General features: G+C 49.0%; 1 protein-coding gene across 2 annotated transcripts in view; it reads right to left on the bottom strand.

Moving 5' to 3' along the window:
• LOC149365985 (uncharacterized) overlaps positions 1-22875 on the bottom strand; it is a 195152-nt gene that overhangs the window by 143874 nt on the left and 28403 nt on the right. For both annotated transcript variants that reach the window (XM_089547455.1, XM_089547453.1), the window contains exon 2: positions 11983-12028. The gene's annotated coding sequence lies outside the window, so the exon portion shown is untranslated. The remainder of the gene's footprint in view (positions 1-11982; positions 12029-22875) is intronic.

Consider the following 22875-nt stretch of genomic DNA (forward strand, 5'->3'; position numbering starts at 1 on the left):
GTAACAAGGCGCTCCACAGTGGAAGTCATGTCGCCACGAAGTTCAGCTCAGGCCTTGCACTAACTTCTGGAGTAGCATGCTAGGCTCATAACCAGGCAGACCTCTCCTTTATTCACTAAAGTCTCTCTGTCTCTCTTACACTAACTAAAGCCGCTAGATAAGCTTTACACTAACAACCGGGTTCTGCATGACGAATGTAATTGGCCAGTGAAGTAAACGCGCATTTCACGGCGAACGGCAGCCGCTACCAAGGCAGTTGTCGACTGTTCAATTAGGGGCACAGGAACGTCGGGGAAAGCGCGAATAGTAACAACAGATGTGAGGGGCATGGGATGGATTGACACGTGCCCTGGACATGACCAGTCAACTCGCCATCATTGGTAAGGTCAATTCCACTCCCGGATAAAGGCGGCCTATCACGAGGTGATCTCAAATGTCACCAATAATTCCTCGTCCATCACAACCAAGGCGATCACAACCACCACTGGTAACGTTACATCAACCGTGTCTTTCCGCATTACATTTATTTCCTCCCCTATCCCTCCAGCACAGTGGCACATAGGATGGACATTCCAGTTATTCATCTGGTCAACCCCCCCTCCCTTTCTCCCTCACGCAAGAGGTATCACCACCAAAGAAAGCCGTTCAGCCGCAGCGATGAGCCACCCGCGACACAGTTAGAGACAACAGGTATTGGTACTAGTACATGGGGTTTAACCTCCTCAAGCGTCACGTGGGCTATGAGGAACGCCGTAGTGTAGGGCTACTGATTAATTCACACCATCTGGGGTCCTTTCCCCTACGCTGACATCGCACAAAAAAACGGGCATATTCGCATTTCACCGGCCTCCTTCATCGGGCGCTGTGGACGAGATTCGAACCCACAACCTTGGAATCAGCAGCCGAACGCCAACGTTACTCAGCCACCGCGGCGGATGCATCAGGACAGTAGATGGCTAGGGATCCTCCTATGCCTTCAAGTCTGGCACAGACAGTTTTCAAAGCGCAGATCATCAATCGTGAAGGAGCGGAATGCGACGACAGAGGCGCAGTTAGTTTCGCGCAATGCCGCGTCAGACAACGGTCAGCCAAGAAAGCCCTGCTTATTTCTAAGAATAGAGCCCCTATAGAACGGACTCGAGCAAATAAACGGCGGGGAGAAAAAAAAAGCGATATATAACAAGCCTCTCAAGGAGGATCAGAGTCGGCGCATGCGCAGGCACGCACGACTCTCCCGTTTTTTGATTCGGCGAAGCCGTCCGCTTATATAATAAATATCCGAGCGCCCGGGACGCAACGTCACAACAGACGGCGAGCCAGGAATCGGCCGAAATAATCGCGCTCCGAACACGCACGCTCGCGCAAACAAGGGATCGGGTTTCCGAAATGCGGGCATGCCTCAGAGAGAGTACCAAGGCTGTCTGCGCCCGGCTGTGCTGAGTCCACATATTTAACCGCCATTTCGCTGGACTCTCCCCCCCCCCCCCTTCCCCGCTTCTTTTTATGCTTTATTCCAGGCAGATTGTGAACACCATTTGAAAACAGCGGCGGATCCCCAAGCAACAAATTTTACATACGAAAACTATACTCGAACCCCGTTTTCTTTTTTACGAAAACGGTCTGAAAAATGCATAGCTCAAATAAGCCCACCCCCACCCCCCCAACCGCTGCCTCATGTACAAGCGTGCGCAATAAATCCCCCCTTGGCCCACGTGACAACCCATGGGATGCAGCAATGATGGAGTCCATCAAAGAAACGGGCATTTCAATTCACGCCGATAGTAGCACAACGCCAAACTGCACGTAAACGAAAAAAGACGGAAGAAGCAAGACAACAAACGCGCACGATCACAGCAGAACACGTTTCCTAAAGTTTTTTTTTTTTAATTGTGCGGAAAATATAACGCCTGGAGTACGCACACAGTACAGTACCTCTCTAATGAAGCTATGAAATGAGAACAGTGGAAACTTAAGACATCGAGCGAAGTAAACAACGCAGGCGAAAGAAGAAATGCCTGCAAACAAGCACTATACGCTGCCGAACGCGACTGAAACTAGCAACGTTCCAGCATCCCTACAATTCGTGCTAGATGATATTCAGTGTTCGTAATGCTTTGCCGAGAAAGAAAGCAACTTTAAACTTTCCCAGCAGTCTTGACACAAAGGAAGAGCCGCAGCGGCACACAATTTCGAAAGAAAGGATCAAAAGAACGAACCTCCGAATAATCGCGTTCCAGACAAAGCGCAAACGAACTACTCTCTCACCGCACGACGGTAACCGCGAGGGACATCCAAGCGATACGATTCACGCCGGCGTATTTGGAAAAGGGACGTTTTCGTTAATTCCCTCCCATCGTAAGTATAGCCTAGACAAACAGAAATCCGCCACGAATAATCGGATGAGGAAGAACATACAAAAAGAACCGGGGACAAATCCTCGCCAACTCGAGCGTGACGAATAATCGGATGAAGCGGAAGGTACAAAGAAAGAATCGCGCGGGGATAAATCCTCGCTAACTCGCGCGTGACGAGTAAGCCTGAGTGGGCTCAGAATTTCGGGAATAATTTAAAAAAATAAAAATAACGGGCCTGAACCCTTACTCCAGACAAGAAAGGGAAGGAATTCAAAATCCAAAAAGAAAGGTACCAACCCGTGGCGTTAATCAGGAATGTACACTTCACAAATGAGCGACCATATAAAAAAAAATGAGATGGCGGAGGCAGTACGAAGAGATGAACAGCGGAGGCAACAACAGAGTTAGAGAAGTATTCGTTCATAAATTATTTCATTAGACGGTGCAGAACAAAAAAAAAAGGAAAGAAAAAGGGAACGAATGCATCAGTTATAGCAGCCTCTACACGTTGCAGTCGTTATTTCTGTTCATGTTTCGCGGCTCTGTTATTCTTTTTTTTTATTCCATTCTTTCTGCTTTCTTTTCTTCGCTCCGGCGGAGCCGAGCTCACGGAGACACAAATTTGTGGAAAGCTTTGCTAATTACGTTCGGGGAACGCGTCCTCGAAACTATGTCTGGATACCAAAGCACACAAATGTTTCGTAAGGCATGAACGTAAGACTGACTAAAACAAAACAAAGAGCAAATAATAACAAACACAGCAAGATTAAGATTGGGAACCTATGTAAATGAAGAAATCAGAGCGCAAGCGGATGTTTCCCAACCCGAAAGGCACGAAAAATTTCTTCCTAAAGAGGAGTCCTAAATTCGTTGGCGAGTGACCGAAGCGTCACTTCGAATAAACCAGAAGTTCGAATGAAGCGGGTTTTGCGGCACTAACGAGAGTCCGGTACCGCTATGCAAGGCAGATGGGCTCAAAAGGATGATGAGAGGCAGATAAAAAGCAAGGTGCTGAAATCAATACAACAACGGCATGGAAAACGGCTGCTGCTGATATATTGCCAATGCCACGTTGCCCATATGACACCTAAATGATTTTTACGCTTCAGACGTCTAAAGAAGGCGGAGACAAAGGGTGATATAAGCAGCTTTATTATGCTGCGCTTCCTTGTGGGCCTCCCTGTGTCCTTCAGATGGCCGAGTAAAATATGCCTGCTCAAGTACGACGTCTCCAGCAGCTCCGTACAGAGAACAAGGTTTCCCAATATAGCGGTAAACCCTCAATATAGGCGGCGCCCTCTAACACAAGACTGAAGCGTACGCAAAATAAAAAAAAAAAGGTTTAGGAACCAAATAAAAAATAAGTGCGTGAAGTACATGCTCGCATTATGCGTACAAAACGATGGTCCATAATCTGCAGGTGCCTAAGTAAAGGTTCATCACAGGCTCGCTCATGCGACCGAAAACGATAACAAAAATTAAATAAACGCAAGACAGCTAGAGACCTCTAAAGAAGCGAGCACAGCCGAAAAAAAAAAGGGATATGCAAGCTACTTTTCAGCCTCTAATCATCAGCTTGCCCTGAAGAATTATTGTCCTCCCCGCGTTCGTCGAACAAAAAAAAAAACAATCGATTTTCAATGCAAACTAAGCGAGAACGGAAACCAGCGGTGAAAAGCGTGGGAAGGAAAGACGTTAACGACCGGACAACGTAATTAACGCGTCGCGAGGGACACGGACACACGGCGCGTATATAACACTTGCGCAACCGCCTTAAAAATCACGACCGAGCAAAAATGCTCTTAACGCGGACCGCACCGGCGTATTATACGTATAAAGCCCTCGAAAGCATGGTAATCCACTTTGTCAGAGTCGCGGGTTAATAAAATCGACAGCCCTCCAACTAGTAGGCTGCTAAAAATAAACAAAAAAGGGTGCTGAAGTACGCAGTCTGCCGGGCACTTAATCCGAAAGTGACGAAAGAAATTTTTCTTTTTCCCCGGCTTGCTTTGTCTTGATACCGAAGACAAATTTGAAAATTTCAGTGGCAGCACGCTGTGCGCTTGGATAGCTGTACTTCCAAGTCTGAAAATATTCCAGAAGTTTTGGTTTGGTTTGGTTTGTGGGGGTTTAACGGCCCAAAGCGACTCAGGCTATGAGAGACGCCGTAGTGAAGGGCTCCGGAAATTTGTCATTGTCAAAGCTTGACACGGCCTTGCTGAGGCACTGAAGGTCACTGTCGATGTGGTGCCCACTGTCTCAAATCAAATGTAAAGGTCAGGTACCCAATGGTCATAGTCATATGATCACGTGGTCATACTAACATAGCTTGGGCCATACCGCCACGCAGTGAAGTTCGGTTTGACCTTGTGAGGCATGGAAGGTCATTGTCGACGTGGTGCCCACTGTCTCAAATCAAATTTCAAGGTCAGGTACCCAACGGTCATAGTCATAAGATTACGCGGTCACGCTACCATAGCTTCGACCATACCACCACGCAGTTAAGTTCGGTTTGACCTTGTGAGGCACTGAAGGTCATTGTCTCATCCACATCGAAATCGGAAGTTGTACCCCAATGAGTAAAGCTCTCGCTCTCTAAAATCGAATTCAAAATGGGCCGTGTCGCCGTTACACAGGACTCGTGCCAAACCTTTGGAGTCTCTCTGCGGTCGGATACCTTCTTTCCTGAGCGTTATAAATATCCAGACGGGAAACGAAGACGGATGTTTATCCGGCTGTCGGCATCGCCGAGTACACAGAGGCAAGGCCGGGGAGATCTCAATCTCAGCGTCAGTGCTTATACCTCGGTGTTACCTAAGCGGAAAAATAAACAGCGGTCCTGTCGTGACTGCAGCCTAGGCTGCTGTCGATATACTGTCAACAGACTTCCGTCTATAAAGTCTATAGACAGATGTATGGCCACACACTCTTAGTAGACTTTTTTGTCTACAGACAGTCTATTGACTATGAATAGAAAAAAAATAAATATCTGTAGGATGGCAATGGAGTCTATAAGTAGCCTATACACTGTCTGTAGGCCATTTTTATAAGGGCTACCGCTCGCGCAGCTCAGGGGCAACTGGGACTAATGGCGCATTTCAATCGGCGATCTGGATCGCGTTTTCTTGCTCCACGAAATGAAAAGCGTACTTCGATTGGCGATACGGATTCAAATACCGAGTTACTACTGGCCGAGACGAATCATGTGTTCCTTCGCGGCCTTCAGGGCTCTGCTACGAATCGTCGACCGGAGTACGCCATTAGTGTACCTCCCAGAACCTGCGCAATATTGCCAAGCTAACAGACTTTCAGCGACACCTTCCATCAGCGAGCAACTCAAAAGACCTTCATAAAAACTATGGGGGCACTGTGGCAGCCTGAAGTGCGCTAGGCGAAAGCCTTTGTCGCGCTACTTCGACTGCCAATGACTGCCTATGTTTGTTACGGCTGCACCGCTTGGGAGCCATCCTCCTCCACTAGCTGCCGCACACCGACTGACGACGGAGCAGCTCGACGCCGCCGCGCCGACAGCTCCACCTGTCGACGATGATGACGTCACCTTTTGGCAGTTGCGCTCGTCGATGAGTCACCCCAGGCGCTGGATGGGACGCCGGACGGACGGACGGGAGAATGAGCCATTACAGGCTTTCGCCTTAAAAGAAGCGAACCTCGCAAGTTATCGACCCCCGAAAACGCCACCCTACTTCCTTCACCGCCAGCACAGTCAACAACCGTCTCGGGGAGAATGAGCTATATAGGCTGTAGTGAAAACACACTGCGAGAAAATGACTCAGAAATGAACAACGTCGCCAAAGATGCCGGAAGAGGACTCGAGACTGGCAACGTCTCGCTCACGCACGAACACTAACTACGGTTACATTGACCCTCAAAAACAGCACAATGCTCGAGGGCATCCATCTCTCGATGAGAGGAGAAGACAGCGCCAAAACAACGACCTGGCTCTGCGGACCGAAGCCATAGCAACGCGGCGACGAAAAAGGGGTTGTTTTCTTCGGCTCCGGTCGTGTTCCTCTACCGACGGGGAAGAGCGGCAGTTTCTCCACTGTGGTATACGGCGAAGCCGGCGCGACGCCGTCACCTCTCGCGCCTCGTCACTCGGCGCGCGGCTAATTAGGGCTCGTTAAGGAAGAAGAGAGAGTGTAGTGAGTCGTTTCAACACGAATCGCTGTGCTGGCTGCGTACGCGGTATAACGTTACACCGGCTCATTGCACATGCCGCTTGTTTACAGTTGGCGCCGCGATAGTTGAGCACCTCGAGTCCATGTCCATTTAGTGCGCTGTTGCTCCACGCTTCAACGACGCGAAACAACAAACCGCCCGAACATTGAGTTTCAAGCAAAGCTCAAAGTGAGTTGTATGTGTAACTATCTCGTCTTTCTAAGTGCCCCAACCCAATCCCAGTAAGAACGCATGTAAAGTGCACCACAACATTTGCGTCACCTATTTAACAGCCCTCTAGCCCGTTTGGAGCGACACAAGAAACTTGGTTACCAGGGATATCATTAACAGTACACTTACTGTTAACCACACCAAACTTGTACAAACCGTATATGTTGAAACTCGTTATAACCAAGCTGAAGGGATCCGGCGATTACTTCGTTACAGCCGTAGCTTCGTTATAACCCATACCGACCCACCTTCCAAGGGAAATCGACATTCCTTCGTTGTATCCATTATTTCGTTATAAAGCGTTTCCTTATAACGAGGTTCGACTAGGCAACTGCCGTAAAAGACGCGGTGACGACCGCAAAGCAGATGTACTCAACGAATATTTCTCGACGTGCATTGAACGTGACTCTGCTATAGCAGAGTACGAAACAGAGTGCTCTATAGAGTACGTTTCGTACCGACCCGTCAAACGCGGCATGGCGACCACTGGTACCGCCCAAACGGAGTTGACCGGCCTAGGGCAAACTCAACAAGCTCGACGATCAAAACGGGACGATGCCGCTCCAGTGGACTCGGCGCACCAAGGCATCGAATTAGCTTCACCTCTACCAGCTGCCGTTATATACAGACACCATATACGGCGCAACGATCAACGCTACTACCACGGGCATAAAGAACACACAAAAAAAGGACAATATCGGGTCTCCGTGAAGAGGGAAGTCCCGATATCGTCCCCGAGGATACGGGATCCCGATCGGCTCGCGAACAAAGACAACAGAAACCTCATCAGCGGAGACGGGGGAGGGGGGGGGGGGGGGGGTGCTTACGACACACCTCGATCCATTGCACACCCCTCCGTCCGCGAGCCGGTGCGTTGCCCTCGCCGATGAGGCGCAAACCACTATACCGCCCTCTCCCGGGACCGTCGCTCAATTGATGCGCCGGGATTCCTTCGCGTCGCAGCATCCATCGACAAACGACATCAGCTCTGGCGAGCACCGACCTCCCGAATTTCTAACGAATCTCGGATACGCCGCGATATCTCTCCGGATTACCTCAAACGGGCCTTAGTGCGTACGTTAGTTTCAGTTCTCGCCCCGCTCACGACGACAACGATCTTTCGACCTTTTCTCCATGCCAGCAACCTTTTTATTTTCAGAAGAGGGCAAATATGGGCTGGTTGGCACATTTTTGAAGAACTGGATAAAACAGCGCCACGGAAGACGAGACGAGAAGGACAAACACCAGCGCTGTTTCTGTCGAGAGAACGACGTGCCCTGAAGTTCACGTACGCGGTTCCGCTGCCTCTTAACCTTTCGCACGGAGGCGAAGACAAATACTGAACGATGTCACTGATGAACGCACGATGATAAAGCTGCTCTCTCTGGCGAAGTGACGTTCAGAAATTAAAAAAGAAAGAAAACAGTCGTTGCGCCAGGTACTCTGTATACATATTCAACGGGACTCCGAGACGCGTTACCGAGTGGCCAAGCGTCGGGCACTTCCACCAGTATAAAATCCGATGTACTCCATCCCTTTCATTTCCATGCGCTGTTGGAATATTGGAAAATAAGAAAAGCGCGACAGAGAGAAGACAACAATTAACTTGCACAACAGGCTGCCGAACGCAGCAGTTTGCAAGACAAGGCGCATTCACTGTTTCGCGTCACAACAACGCCATCTTTTAACCAGCAGCTGAGCTATAAGCCGCCTTTTATCGTGTGACGAAATAACTACTAACGACGCTGGACGTTACGGCACCTGCTGAGAGAAGCTTAGTGGTATGCAGAAAACAGACCCTAAATATTGTTTAAAAACAAAAAAGCTTAAATTTATGGCGTTTCATGATCGAAAAGGTTAGTTTGCAGGAAACAGAATAAAAATATTCTTGTTATTTAGACCAAGCAGAATTTATGGCGTGTCATGCTCAAAAAGACTAATGTTAGCACTAAGAGCGAGAAATATGTGTATGGATATTGCTCGAAACTAGAGTCTGGACGTCACGCACTACAGGGATGAAACCATGCCGACTCTGGCGCACTAAGATTTTGCATTTTCTTTTTATACGGCCAGCTTTTCTATTGTACTAAACCTTGGGATAACACAATAACATGATACGACAAGAGAACAGTTATGGATCATGAACCAGAGCAGCTACACCGATCCTAGTTGTCCATAGATTATGAACTCCGCCATTCTATTTATTCAGGCAGTGCAAGACATCTCTAACCAGAGCAGCTACACCGATCCTAGTTGTCCATAGATTATGAACTCCGCCATTCTATTTATTCAGGCAGTGCAAGACATCTCTATGTGCTCCCAGCAAATTTCGACCACCTGGGGTTCTTTAACGTGCACTGACATCGCACTGTACACGGGCCTCTAGAATTTCGCCTCCATCGAAATTCGACCGCCGCGGCTGGGATCGACCGCCGCGGCCGGGATCGACCGCCGCGGCCGGGATCGACCGCCGCGGCCGGGATCGAACCCGCGTCGTTCGAGTCAGCAGCCGAGTGCCATAACCACTGAGCCACCGCAGAGGTTTTCACGGGTATAAGAGACGCATCTGCTAAGACAGTAGCCCTGTCAATGGTCAGTAGAAGTCACTGTTGCCAAGTGTTGTAAAATGAGTTACAGCTCAACACTGTTACAGCTCAACACTGCACTCTGCAATACACCATAAGCTTGCATCTACACTGACTTGCATAAATTTATTTGCACACTTTTGTAATCTAGTTTCCCAGTGCTAGATGAAAAAGAAGGAATTGGTTTTGGCCACAAAAAAGAGAAGTACGTGTCGCGGATTTCAAGGACGTAAAAGATTTTCCGTTTTAGGCGCCATCAAAACTCCGTTACTGCACCCAAACTCCGTCCCAGAACTCGGCAAGAGGCGACAAAGAAACAGTTACTGGCGGAGGATTTGCGAAACAAAGCGTGCACGGACGTTCTTCGGAGACGCTGAAAATAAAACGCTCGACAGGAAAAGCTCCGCCGACGGAGATTTGCATACATATACGAGGCCATCCATCAAGACGCTCTCCACCGATATAGCCGTCGAATTCGCGTCCAACTTTATTTGCCGCGACGCCACGGGTATCCGGTTATAAAGGCGCACTCGCCCGCGCTGCTATTTTTCAGGGAGCTTTCCGCCAGGCGTTTCCAAAATCTCGTCGGCAACGAGAAGTTTTAAGCAACGTGTTACACGCGCGCCGAGAAGTCTGTAAGCTGCAGGTGTCTAGAAATATGCCAAAGGAACGGGCACATGTGCATACGCGCAAGCAAATTTGGGCCGATTCATAATCTCGTTCCGGGAATACAAGCCAACACTGCCGCCGCGCCGATTGCGAGGCTGCATGTTCCAGCGTTTTACTCTATATGTCCGCTAGACTAAATAAATAAAACTTTCAAAAAACTTTCAAACTTTCTTCAGCTACTCATGCATCACGAGGTGATCTACGAAGTGGGGGCCGTGGGGGCAGCCCCATGTGGAACTCATGTCGGTTCTGCAAATGGTGTCCACATCGGCCGCCAGTGGGCTTGCTCGCAGATCCCCACAATCGGCCCCATTTCGGAACCATGTGGGAAGCCTAAGTGGGGCTACCTACAATCGGGTCGCATAGCGTAGCGTGGGCAGCCCACTAAGCTCCCCCATCGGTCCTACTTTGGACAGAGGTGGGCAGGTCCTACGGACCCGCATGACCCACAGGACCCACAAGGTCCCATCTGGGACCCATAAGGTCCCATGTGGGAACCATAAGGACCCATTGGCACCCATAAGGACCCATGTGGGACCCATAAGGACCCATAAGGACCCATAAGGACCCATAAGGACCCATAAGGACCAACGTGGAACCCACAGGGGCCCCACATGCATGTGCTACTTGAGTACACACGCCGTACAAGCCTGTTTCCGCTATGGCGAGTTTCCCTGACTTGTATGCGTACTTGAGCTGCTTGATTCCAGTATTAAGCGGTATCACATGACGAGGATGGCGTGAGGGAAAGCGCTGCACGCATAGACTAAAGAGCGCGAACTGTTGATCTCCACCACAAACACACGCTCTATCGCGGCTTGACGTCTGCCGTTGGCAGCAGCTGACGTGGTCTACGTGTTGAAATCAACAGCCTCGTATTGTGCGCGTTGAGCAACTGGTTACTCAAAGCTGTCGCGTCAGGGACTCGAGCATGTTTCGGCACTGATTCCCGTTCGCGCTTCAGTGCACGAGGACAGTACAGAGCCACATGTGCGCGAAGCGGGGGAGCTTCGAAGGCAGCGAACCCGCCAGAAGCCGAAGCTCTTATTGAGCCCTCAGCATCGGAGCTGCAGCGATGATCCCACAAATTCACCGCTGTTCCGCTCAGTGTTACGTAAAGTCGTTCGCACACTTAACAGCAACGCGCAAAGCTGCTTGCAGAAACTAGAATCCACGGCGACATGGGAAGAAAACGAAACTATAGACGACACGCGAGCTCTGCGTCACCGCCACCGGTGTCCAAATGCGGGACAAATGCGTAGGTCTTTACAGCGTGTTCGCGGTAGGAGCGCCAAAGTTGTCGCGCATTTATACCGCACGGATCACAGGCTACACCCACAGTTCACGCTCTTGCAAACCGTCGCTACGACTAGGAACGCGTGGATGTTCGCGCCGCATATTTCGCTCGAAACGCCTCTCTTCGAATGGCTGGCTACGCGGGAAAATTTGGCTACGCAACACTACGAGTCCAGTATAGGCACGAAGCGCACATTCCCTATGCACTACTTTGCTGAGACGCGTATGAGGACAAGAGGATACCACGTGTCACCCTTCGTTCGAATGCAACGTTCGCAACCACATATCACGTCTTTTTTTCCCGAAGGAGCTATAAGCAAACATGGGCACCATAAACCGGTTACATAAACAGGTGTCCGGATCGCTCGAAGCGCCCGCTATATCACAAGACACGTGAGGACGCTGCAGCTTCAAGAGAGGTGAGCGGGTTGAAACTTTCAAAGGAATCCGATCGAAATCGATATGACAATAGAGTTGGTCTCCGTTTCGACGATCTTTAGGAAAGGCGTTCCGAAAATCCACACCCCAAGAGCTCACGATATTTTCACCAGTTTTTGGACGCTCACCGTAGCCGCACGCTCTTTCCAAGCAAAGCAAACCTACGAACCTTATACGTCCCTCGTACTAGTCTCAAAGCGACACTGTATACCAATAAAGCAACAACTCACTTTTCTTCGCCTTGCTTCCAGCTTCAGCAGTGTCTTCCAGAAGAACCTGCGGGTGAAAGAAGAACAGAATTATTGGCAAATTCCCCGAGACGTTGGCTCACGATTTTCAATGGATGGAAGCATATTTGCAAGCTACAACACTCCGCGTCGGCTCAGCGGTTGGAGCGATTCTGCTATAATAGGATACTATTTGTCGGCAGTGCTGTGGGTGTCGTTTTCATGCAGGCACTAGATGGCGCCATCGATTCGTGGCGTTATAACAGAATCCAACAAGATGATGATGATGATGATGAAAACGTTTATTAAAGCCACAATGCCTTAGTTGAAGGGAAGGCTGATCGGGTCCCTAGATGTAGTGGGCGTTCTAAGGAGTATGAATGATATACGCTTCATGACAGAGACGGTATGCGTATTAAAGCAGCCTTCAGAAGCCAACCACATTCATACACAATAAACACGCCAGGAAGCAAACAAGCGAACTACCACTGTGGGCCGTGTGCTATTACAGGAGCGCTATGTTTGCATACCAAGAGCGTAAATTTACACCCCAAGATTGCGTGTTGTTTTTCTTGGCGCACAAACCTCTGACGTACATTTTTTTTTTTTTTTTTTGAAGCCGCTAGAGCGGGATGACCAAGCCTTACCCCACGGCCTCAACTACAGCGAAGTTCGATTCACTCTCGCAACTACTAAGCGAAAGGGACAGGGACGGATACAGGCTATTTGCAGGCAATTCCATCCTTGGTCTTGCACATGCGAAACCAGCGCAAAGCCGACATTTTTAGCCTCAAGCCACCGAAGATACTGACAATTAATTACATAAGAGCCACACAAGAGAGCCTCTTTATTGGCTGAGCAGTTCTCTTCCTTTATTTCTTTTTTCTATGCCAAAGAAACTGCGGCCCATGAGGCAACTCCACAGTGGACGGCTTCGAGTTAACTTCGACAGCATGGAGTTCGACACTATTCATTGAAGTTTTAGTACGCGAGGTCATTCTCAACTTTAGCCATGCACAAAAATCGGCCATCGTGGCCGGGATCGAACCCGCGACCTTGAGATCTGCAGCCTAACGCCACGGGCAGTGACAATTCGGCGGGCTACAGCCATCGTCACCATCATCACAATTCGCCAGGTAAGTCTACCGCAAATGTCAAAGGCCTTGCCTAATTATCTTCAATTACCCCCGTCCTGTGTCAGCCGCGGACACACAGTAAACTTTCGAACTTCATCTCCCCACTGACCTTCGCTGCCACCCGGTCAAACTTCGACCCCTTCTCTCGATGCCTATTCCGTTGACCTAGCAAGCGATTGGATATAGTACCACTCAGAAAACACAGTTCCAAAACAAACTACTAAGTACAACAACAGTATACGAAGGCCAATTCCTGCATCCTCACCACCTTTTGCCTCGTAGAACTACCCGTCTTACGCCCATCGTATCACGTTTTTTTTTTTGTTTTTTTTTTCAGCCCCCTTATCTCTAGCAGAACATGCTCCTCCACCCCTCCGCCAGCGGCAATTCTCTCCTCTCCTGCGCAGCCGATTCGAAACACCCAACAAAAGAACAAAGAACAAAGCTACAGCTAGCCTGGACACAGCAGGCGCAAACACCAGATGCAATGCAGAAATGGGCCACGGGCACGCGCCCCGACGACTGCGCAACGCCCGCATATTTCCCTCTCTCCCTCACCGCAGCGCAATCGTCTCGCCCTTCGCATTGTTGTGCCATGCCCTATCGATCGCCGCGACCCCCAATGCAACCCGCGCCTGCGGGAAGGACAAAAATAGACCGGCGGCGACGCCAGATAAAATAAAGAGAAAGAAAATTTGACTACTGTCGACGCCTCAATCTTCCTGAGCACTGGGGCCTACGTAGCGGAGTCTAAAGGTTACGTCGATAGCGTCATTAATCTCTATAGAGGCTGCGATAAATGGTGCTAGCGTAATAGAATTGAAGTAATCGAGGTATAGTTTTTTTTTTTTTTTGCTCCAATAAGTAAACGGAACAGCCTATTTCGAGACGCCGGCCTTTTAGCGAACACATAGGAGTTGCTTTCGCAACCTCTTTTACCGCAAACGCAGCAGGTTGTTAGATGTTTTTTGTTGCTGTTTTTTTTTTACTAGATAGCAAGGCACGCGTGATAGGAATATGAATAGATCGATAGCTTCACTCAAACGATGTTAACCTGCGGGAAGCTGCTCAAGGCAATCCAAAAACATCCACCCCGAGACGGCGCCCTTATAAAAATGATCAATACACTGTCTATATAAACTTCGTATAAAATCTATTGCCTTCCTATAGATATTTCCTTTTGCGTATTCATGGTCTATATAGTGTCTGTAAAAAAAAAAAAGTCTACGAAAAGTGTATGACCATAAATCCAGATTTGTCTATATGATGCGTATTGCCTACAGACTAGTCTACAGGATTTCTCTATAGAAAGTCTATAGACTTTATAAAAAAAATCTATGGACAGTCTGCAGACTGTATAAAGAAAATTTGCCTGAGTGGCTAAATAAAGAGCGTTCACCTGCCGCGTGCAGGAGGTCGTGAGATCGAATCCTAGCCACGGCAGGCGCATTTCGATGAGGGGCATTTCTTCAGCTATAGTGCACGCTTAGGAACGGCGGGTGGCCGAAGTTAACTGCGATCGCGTTAGCACGGCTAAATTATCTCTCTCTCTCTCTCTCTAGGAGCCTCTCGCAGCCCGCACACCCAGCTTGGTGGAAACCCCACACACCACACAAATTCACAAAAAGCATTGCTTCTTCAGAATGGTTGCCCGGCGAAAACGCTGTCGTTGGTAAGAGGACGCACGTATGGCTCTTAAAGGTGCACTGAAGAGGATTCTGAACTTTTCTTTTTGCGGCGGGAACTCGATCTACACGTTACTAGCATTCTTAGAAACTGCGACTTATTGCCCTCTGTGGCCGATTTCCCTAATTAAATCGAATTAACGTCCGGCTCCTGCCTTTATTTCTTGAATTCTCCGCGTACGGTGGGCGGAGTCGACCAACGCGTGAAGTGCCTTTAAGCCAGCTCCGTGGAGGCTTTGCTTTCGCTTTATTTTGTTTTTTAGGTTTCCATGAATAAATAGTTTCATTCGCAGATAATATAGCCGCAAAATAAGCCCGAAGAAATAAAAATACGCGCGGACTATTTGCTACTACGGACTACTACGTATTACTCCGCCAATGGCAGAGCGGCAAGCCGCCGCGGGACTGGCTGAAAGGCGCTCCACGCGTTGGTCGACTCCGGCCACCGTACGAGGGAGAATTCAAAAAAAAAAAAAAAAAAGGCGGGAGCCGGACGTTAATTCGATTTAATTAGGAAAACCAGCCACACAGGGCAATAAATCGAAGTTTCTGAGAATGCTCGGAACGTGTAGATTGAGTTCCCGCGGTAAAAAGACGAGTTCAGATTCCTCTTCAGTTCACCTTTAACTGCACGAGGGAAGTCTTCAAAGAATAATAATTAAATATCAGTTAATTCCGACAACTAATTCAGCCGCTGCGGTCCCGGCCATTCCGATGGGACGAACTGTCGATACAAAAGAAGCTGATCGAGCTAACTTAGCCAGCGGTTACCTGGGATCAACAACTGTCTGCACCCCAGCTAACCTAACTTAACCAGCACACCGCGAGCGCACTCGTTGTTTTATACGCTTAACCAGTACTACAACAATGCTTACGCGCGCAGCACTGTTTGTAGAGCAGAGAGCGGGGAGCTTTGTGGACTCTTATCAGGATCCCGCCATGCTTCCTGCCTTAAAACATAGGGTCGTCTTCCCCGCAGGTCATATTACGACAAAGGGTGCGCGGATGCATAAGGTCGCCCCAGCATTTCATCCATTCAACCGCCGTGCCCACCAGACGTTGTATGCGACGGTTTGGAGTGTCAGTATTCAAGCAGTTGTGATCGCCTTGCACACGAAGACACTTGAGGTAATTAGCCGACCACGCGATTGGATGAGACGGATGGCTCCACATTAGCCAATTAAAAGTTGCTGTCAACAGGCAGGTGCCCGATTCGCGCTGGAAACACTGCCACGGGCCCGATTTCATCGCCGGTAATGAAGGTATTATGGTTAATTAGCTACAGCTAGCGCAAAGGCCTAATTAGGGGTCGGTAGAATAGGATTGCAAAAGGGAACTGCCGACGTGAATACCAAACGCAAACACCAAGGCACGATGGAAGACAAGGAATACTTGCGGCGCTTATAAGAATCCGGTCGCCGCCGGTTTCAGCCACAGCTAATCGCGGCTACAAATAACTGTCTTGTCTCGAGTGTCGAGAGCACACGAGTGCGGCTCAGTGGGGCACGAGTCGATTAAAAATAAAAATTACAAAAAAAGAACACGGCATCGGGCCTGGCGCCAAGCCCTGCTGCGGGCCCGAGGCAACAGCGGTCGAACGTTCCAAGAAAATGTGAGCCGTCCTTGGTTGAGAAGAGCAGAGGGAGAGAGAGCGAAAGGCGTGAAATTTGACGCGTCAACACCTCGGCCGGCGTCGTCTCGTCGTTAGTGAACCAATCCTGGCCCCATCCATCTCTTTGGCCACCAACGCCTCTTCAACGCCCGTCCAGCGACAACGCAAAACACACAAGTCACGGCGACGCGCATTACGGCTCGCATGGCGTCCGTGTCACTCCGTGCTAACTACCGCGACCACTGCTGCAAATGTGAACACTTGACAACCCATTACAGACACATTTGTCGTGCGACAGAACCCACGACACTACGCTCTGTCGAACGACACAACGCACGACAAGAACCCCTGTCGCACGACACAGAGGTGTGTCGCGCGACAGAAACACGACAGAAAATTCTGTCGTGCGTTTCGACTGCGAATAGAAACGAAACGGAATAAAAAAAGAACAGAAAACGTCCGCGTTGTGTCACGGGCGTAATAAGGAGATGATGTACGAGCGACGGAAAGAGAGAAAACGATTCAACTTTAGATGGATCATCTCGACGGCATTTGAGAGCGTTCTTAACGCCCTAATTCACGTACCAGCGAGACGAAGGCAAAACCGAAAGTAAGCTCTGCGACAATAAAACCAGTCCGGATTTTCCAAACACCACAAGCAAACAAACATTCGAGAAAGCATCATTCGACGAGCTATTAAATGCATACCACCAGTCCAAATGGCAGTTTCATTTTTTTTTAGCTGGGAGATAAGCATCACCTCCATAAACACAGAAATCGCTTAGCATGGAAACAAGGACTGAGAAATGAAGGAATGTGATGATGATGATGATTATGATGACGACAGCGACGACGATGACGAGGAAGAGAAATATCTTCCTCTTTTGTGGTGACACTACTGCGGAGATAAGCACGCTGAGGTAGGGCGTAAGTGAATCATCTAAGATAGGCAAGACAGCCGTTAGAAAGGTCCTAACGTTACTGCAAATCCTCCAGCAATTTTTTTTTCTTCTGTTTCGCCTCAACACTCAATAAAAGCAGTATAAAAGATTATACATAGAGAGTAACGGCGGGGAAAGAGATAAGTGAAGTACAACGGTTGCCACATATGTGCTGAACACGAAATGGCTCAAACTAATGTTAACACACGAAGAGGCTGCTTACGCCAGAGCATGCTCTTTTATCGCAACATTTAATCATTCACAATCCCCAGTTGTCGAGCTAGCGAAATAGCTCAAATATCTTTGGCGCCATCACCCCAGGGAAGCAAAAAAAAGAAGAGAAAATTAAAAAAAAAATCCGGACCGCACATCGGAAGCATGCGCACAAAAACCAGGTTTGCCAATATAGCGAGCTGTCAGAACCAATTTTGCAGCCATTTCATCATTCCGCGCTTTCGGGGGGCCGTTAAATTCAAGCGTAAGAATATGCGAAACTTGTTCGCTGTCAGACAATGTCCGGCAAACGGATACGCAGCTGTGTGTTTCCTTTTTTTTTTTTTAAGAGCGGCGCGAACAATGAGCCAATACGTCCACGTCCCTTTTTCAGCGCTCGTTCACTATACCTTCCGAAACGAACCACCACCGCAATTTCATTCCTACCTGGAAATCGCACGAATAAATCATACAGAAGCAAAAATAAATCGGTATCTCCCAATAACAAGTGTATATAGCCAGGACTTTCCGCCTTGTAGTACTGCTGACCCGTTTTAGACTAAAATAGCGCCTAAAAGAAATAAAAATGCAACACCAGGAAGCGATCAATCTTCGTACCCGTCGTACCCGTACGGTCCGTGTATCGAGTGAGGGTCTGAAACTTAACGTTTCCAATTAGGCTCGGCATTCAACTTGCACGGAGGTTCGGGTACGCTTCGAGTATACAGACGTATTTCACGACAGCGCAAAAGACTGCAAGTCCCATTCGATGACTAAGCCAACAATGGATCGCCATCTGCCACCGCCTTCCCTGAAACACAATCGAGCATTTTCGTGACTCACGCGCCTATACCGGCTGGCTAATGGACGTTTACGCCCCGAAGAAGGGCTCCGGGTTGTGAGGCACTGAAATGCTCCGGAGCGATTCTCATCACCTAAGTAACTTCCAGAGCACACTCAGTAACATAGGGTGATCTTGTACATCATCCCCATCGACATCCGACCGGCGCGGCCCGCGTTTCCCGCGTTTCGAACCCATTACCTTGGTGTCAGCTGTCGAGTCGCAATGATAACTGATCCACTGCGGCTGGTCCGCGCTGTAATACTGTATACCTGACAGGCCGCATTCATCAACACTACAACGTAGATGATAATTAAGTTAATGAACTCTGAAAACAAGAACTCAGGATATAACATTAAAAGAAAAATGAAACAAAGCGACGGAGTGCCTGCCCATGTGGATCACCCGCGCACGGATGAATAGAGCTCCGTCAGCAGGAGCAGTCATCGTCTTTGCACTTATTACGCAAGGATCCAGAGAAAGGCTGGGTAAGGGTCAGCCTGCTCTTCCTTCTCAGAAGGTGACAATATCTGTTCAGTATAGGGGGAAGCCATTTTGTATCACAAGGGTTGTGTGTATGATATGCTTACGAATTTCTTCCGGGAATAAATCTTTTCTGTGTCTGGCAGCTGCATCTGAAGTGGCTCGAAGCGGCAGCCGAAAGTGCGATCTTTCGGAGTAATATTGGAGCGCCGCAAAATATGAGACCGTGACAAAAAAAATGGCGTAGTTAATTATCGCCTTCCAAAACGGTGAACACTGCAGACACCGTACCCGTACGGCGTTTGATAACGAGACCCGGACCAGCAGCATCGTTGCGCGATAACCGCGCAAATAACAGCCGCGTTTGTCCGCAGTACCACGTGGACTTTAAAGGAACCACAAACGGCTGGAGTGACCGACGCGTCGACACATACTCTCTACAGTGTCGCATGCGGACCACGGACGCCGAAGTTTGTGCTCACCTACGTTGACCAGCGCTCTCCGACTACAGCTCCCTACGAGCCGCAAAAATTAATCGTCATCGTCAAAATTTTCGTTCACCGCAACTTAAACGAACACGAGTTCCAAGAGAGCACAGCTTACACAGTCGGCCGAAAGTGATCCGCGCTTCAACGTTCGAGGGTACCCGAGCATTCTCCCTCCTCACTTCCACCCCTTTCACCTCTTGTCACGGCGCGGTTCAGGTGCACTCAACGGGTGCTAACAGTAAGGGCAGACATAAAATGAGGTTTGGTTTAGGTTTGGTTTATGGGGTTTAACGTCCCACAGCGACTCAGGCTATGAGGGACGCCGTAGTGAAGGGCTCCGGAAATTTCGACCACCTGGGGTTCTTTTGACGTGCACTGACATCCCACAGTACACGGGCCTCTAGAATTTCTCCTGCAAACAAATTCAACCGCCGCGGCCGGGATCGAACCCGCGTCTTTCGGGTCAGCAGTCGAGCACCATAACCACTAGGCCACCGCGGCGGCGTAGCATATCATATCATATCGTTCGCCTATAAGTTCTATAACCTTAGCTTATTATACTGCGCCCAATTTCAAGCCATCGGAGAGGAAAACAAAGGAAATCCGATCTGGCAAAGATTTTTAAAAAGAAGGTGCCCCCCTCCCCTTTTCCCCTCAGCTCAAGTCTTTCAGCCCGCCCTAACAACGTGTACACGTGCACGACTGTCAACCTCAAATAGCGAGCGCAGGAATATCGCGGAAAGTAAGACGATGAATAAAACAGCACCGAAAAATAAAAAGCAACGACTCGTTTTATTTTTATTTCGTTACTATGATAACGCAAGCTTCGCCTCATTCATTTTCCCCCAGAGTTCGTGAAACCAGAGCGGGCGCCGCCCAGTTTTATTCAAACCTTTCTCTCCGACTGCGTGCTGAAATCCAGAAGCTCGGCGCGTCCCCCAATTTGGACCGCGTTATCCGATGCCTGTTACCCGAGCGACCGCGTCGTTCTTTACCGCGCGAGGGAAACAGGCGGCACATAGAGCCCCGCGCGTGCGGAGATCATTTGGTCAAATTTGGTAACTTTTCCACCAAAGCACGATCGCGTGATTCGAGTCCGTGCGGAGACACCAAGAGAGTTTATAAAACTAACCTAAAAAACCAACTCCTCCGGCGTTTTTTTTTTTTTTTTAAAGCTCCTCTGATTTCACTGAACTTTCACGATATCTTCTCCGCAGTTTTCCGGTCCTTTGTGGCGAGTTTTGCACCGGGACGGTGTTTCGTTACTGCACGAACGAATTTCAAAATTTATGCGGAGGAACTTTACGAAATTCGACAGGGAATTCCAGTATGCATCCCTCATAACGTTTTCGAGGCTTTGTGCCACGTAGGGACCTTCACACACCGTTCGAAATTAGAAAGTCGATCTGAAAACACCCCTCTTCCCAGTCATTTTCCGTCAGCACAAAAATAAATAAAAAAAAAACACGCATGAACTCACCACGACACGGGTGTCTAGGACTGAATGAACAGCACAATGGAAACATCAAAAGTTCTTGCTTTTCTAAGGATGATATCTAAGAGGACTTTTTTTTTTTTTTGACTGCGCTTATTATTGTAGCTCATCAAGAGTTCCCTCCTATCCGATGCTGCCATCAAGCGAGTGCGATGCTATCGCACTCGAGTCTCATCAGGACTGGTATAGAAAGGCGGAATCCACGCCAAATAACAATTTTACACCGACAGCTGTTAATGGCACGTTTCCTGGCTCTGCGGCGTTGTCGGCGTATCACCAAGGAGCGCAAGGAAAGCGGAGGCAGAGCGAAGGAGGTGCACCACGCCACGCCGATTGGTCAGCATAGAGTGACGTCACTGCAACACGCCTCGCTGAGTGGCCCGAAGAGAGTGACGTCATGAGTGACAGCTTCGTGACGTCACGCACGCTTGAAAATAAATAATGCACAGGCAGCATTATATTGAACAGCCCCAAAACAGCTATCAATGGATCTCGCGTTACACAGCGGTTACCATCCTGTAAATCTTTTGACGAAAAAAAAAGGTAAAAATATCGGCGATACCAATGGGACCCACCCTCCAATAGAAAAGCCCATAGATACGTCCCTGAGCCTCACCGCCATTTTTTTTTTTTTTTCAGAATGGGCGGAACCGAAGGCAAGGACAAAAGAAAAGAAATGAAAAACCCTTCTAGCGATCCAGACGGCGAGCTCTGTGCGCAGACACGACAAGAATAGACCACGTAGAGGTATCCCTTCGAAGCACGCGCGCGCCATTGTATGCACACCGATCCCACGGCTCGCGAGACAGATTAGCCTACTGCAGCGTTCGTCCTTCCATTTACGATGGCATAAAGAGTAATACCATCGGCCACACTCCGGACAGCCGGCTACACTGAAAAAGCAACGGCGGCAGCACCCGGAGAACCGTTATCCGATCGACACAATGCGAGGCGGCCTAAAGCTTAGCCCAAACGCCTGCGGCGGTCTGCGCTTTTCCAAAGCCTGTCGAGAGCTCACCGGATTAACAGATTTCACAAGATCTGCAATGACGAGATTATGCACTACGGTATCCGGACGGGCGGCCGACATATGCTCATAGTCGATGTACAGTCGGGGGCAAAAGTCTGTGGACCACGTGTTCCGCAAACGAATCCGATAGCTCTGCTACTAGCCAGCGGCTGGAGACCACACTTGTGGAAGTGAAACTCAAAATTTTGTTCTTTCATCTCCACAAGTGTGTTCTAGCCACCGGATAATGATACGGCTATCGGCTTTGTTCGAGGAACACGTGGTCCACAGACTTTTGTCCCCGACTGTACGAGCTTGGGCACATACCGGGAAAGAGCAGGTTAAAGCGGAGATCGCGAACTTCACGTAATCATAAACTTCGTCACGCAAAGGACGCTCACTAACCGCACAACTGACGAGCCCCACTGGGTAAACATTTCAATATCGATACTTCCCCAATACGAGATGTAGGCATCATATGCGGGCAAGAAATTTGTGGGTTAAGTCCGTTAACTCAAAGGAAAATTAGTACGCTCGTGAACGGCCTTTCTTCCACGCGCAACACTACCTACGTGCGCCTCCCTTTTGCATTCGTTACCCGTGCCGGTGCTGCTACACCGCGGGCAAAAAAAAAACGCGCTGCCACAATTTTTCCCAGGCCATCTTTTGATTAAAAGCCACTATTAGCTCTAAATATATTCGCATTTTAACGCCATTTCCAAGTCCCCACGTTAATATGAGCTCCTACAATACTGGCACAACAGTTATTCACAGCAACACGAAAAAAACTCAAATACGACACAACAGTTCCCCACGCACTAATGACTAGTAATATAAGCTCAACGTTACGCGCAGAAGACGCAACAAAAATGTTCAGGTTATAAGGCTGCATGCATGGAGAACAGATGATATCAATGCCACTGGCACTAGGAAATTAAAAGCGCGAGCGCACCATGTATTTATACGAAGTGGGTGAGGGAGGGGGGGGCTTTC

Source organism: Amblyomma mixtum, chromosome 1 (genome assembly GCF_055824585.1).
Source record: "Amblyomma mixtum isolate Tamu chromosome 1, ASM5582458v1, whole genome shotgun sequence".
NCBI classification, from domain to species: domain Eukaryota; kingdom Metazoa; phylum Arthropoda; class Arachnida; order Ixodida; family Ixodidae; genus Amblyomma; species Amblyomma mixtum.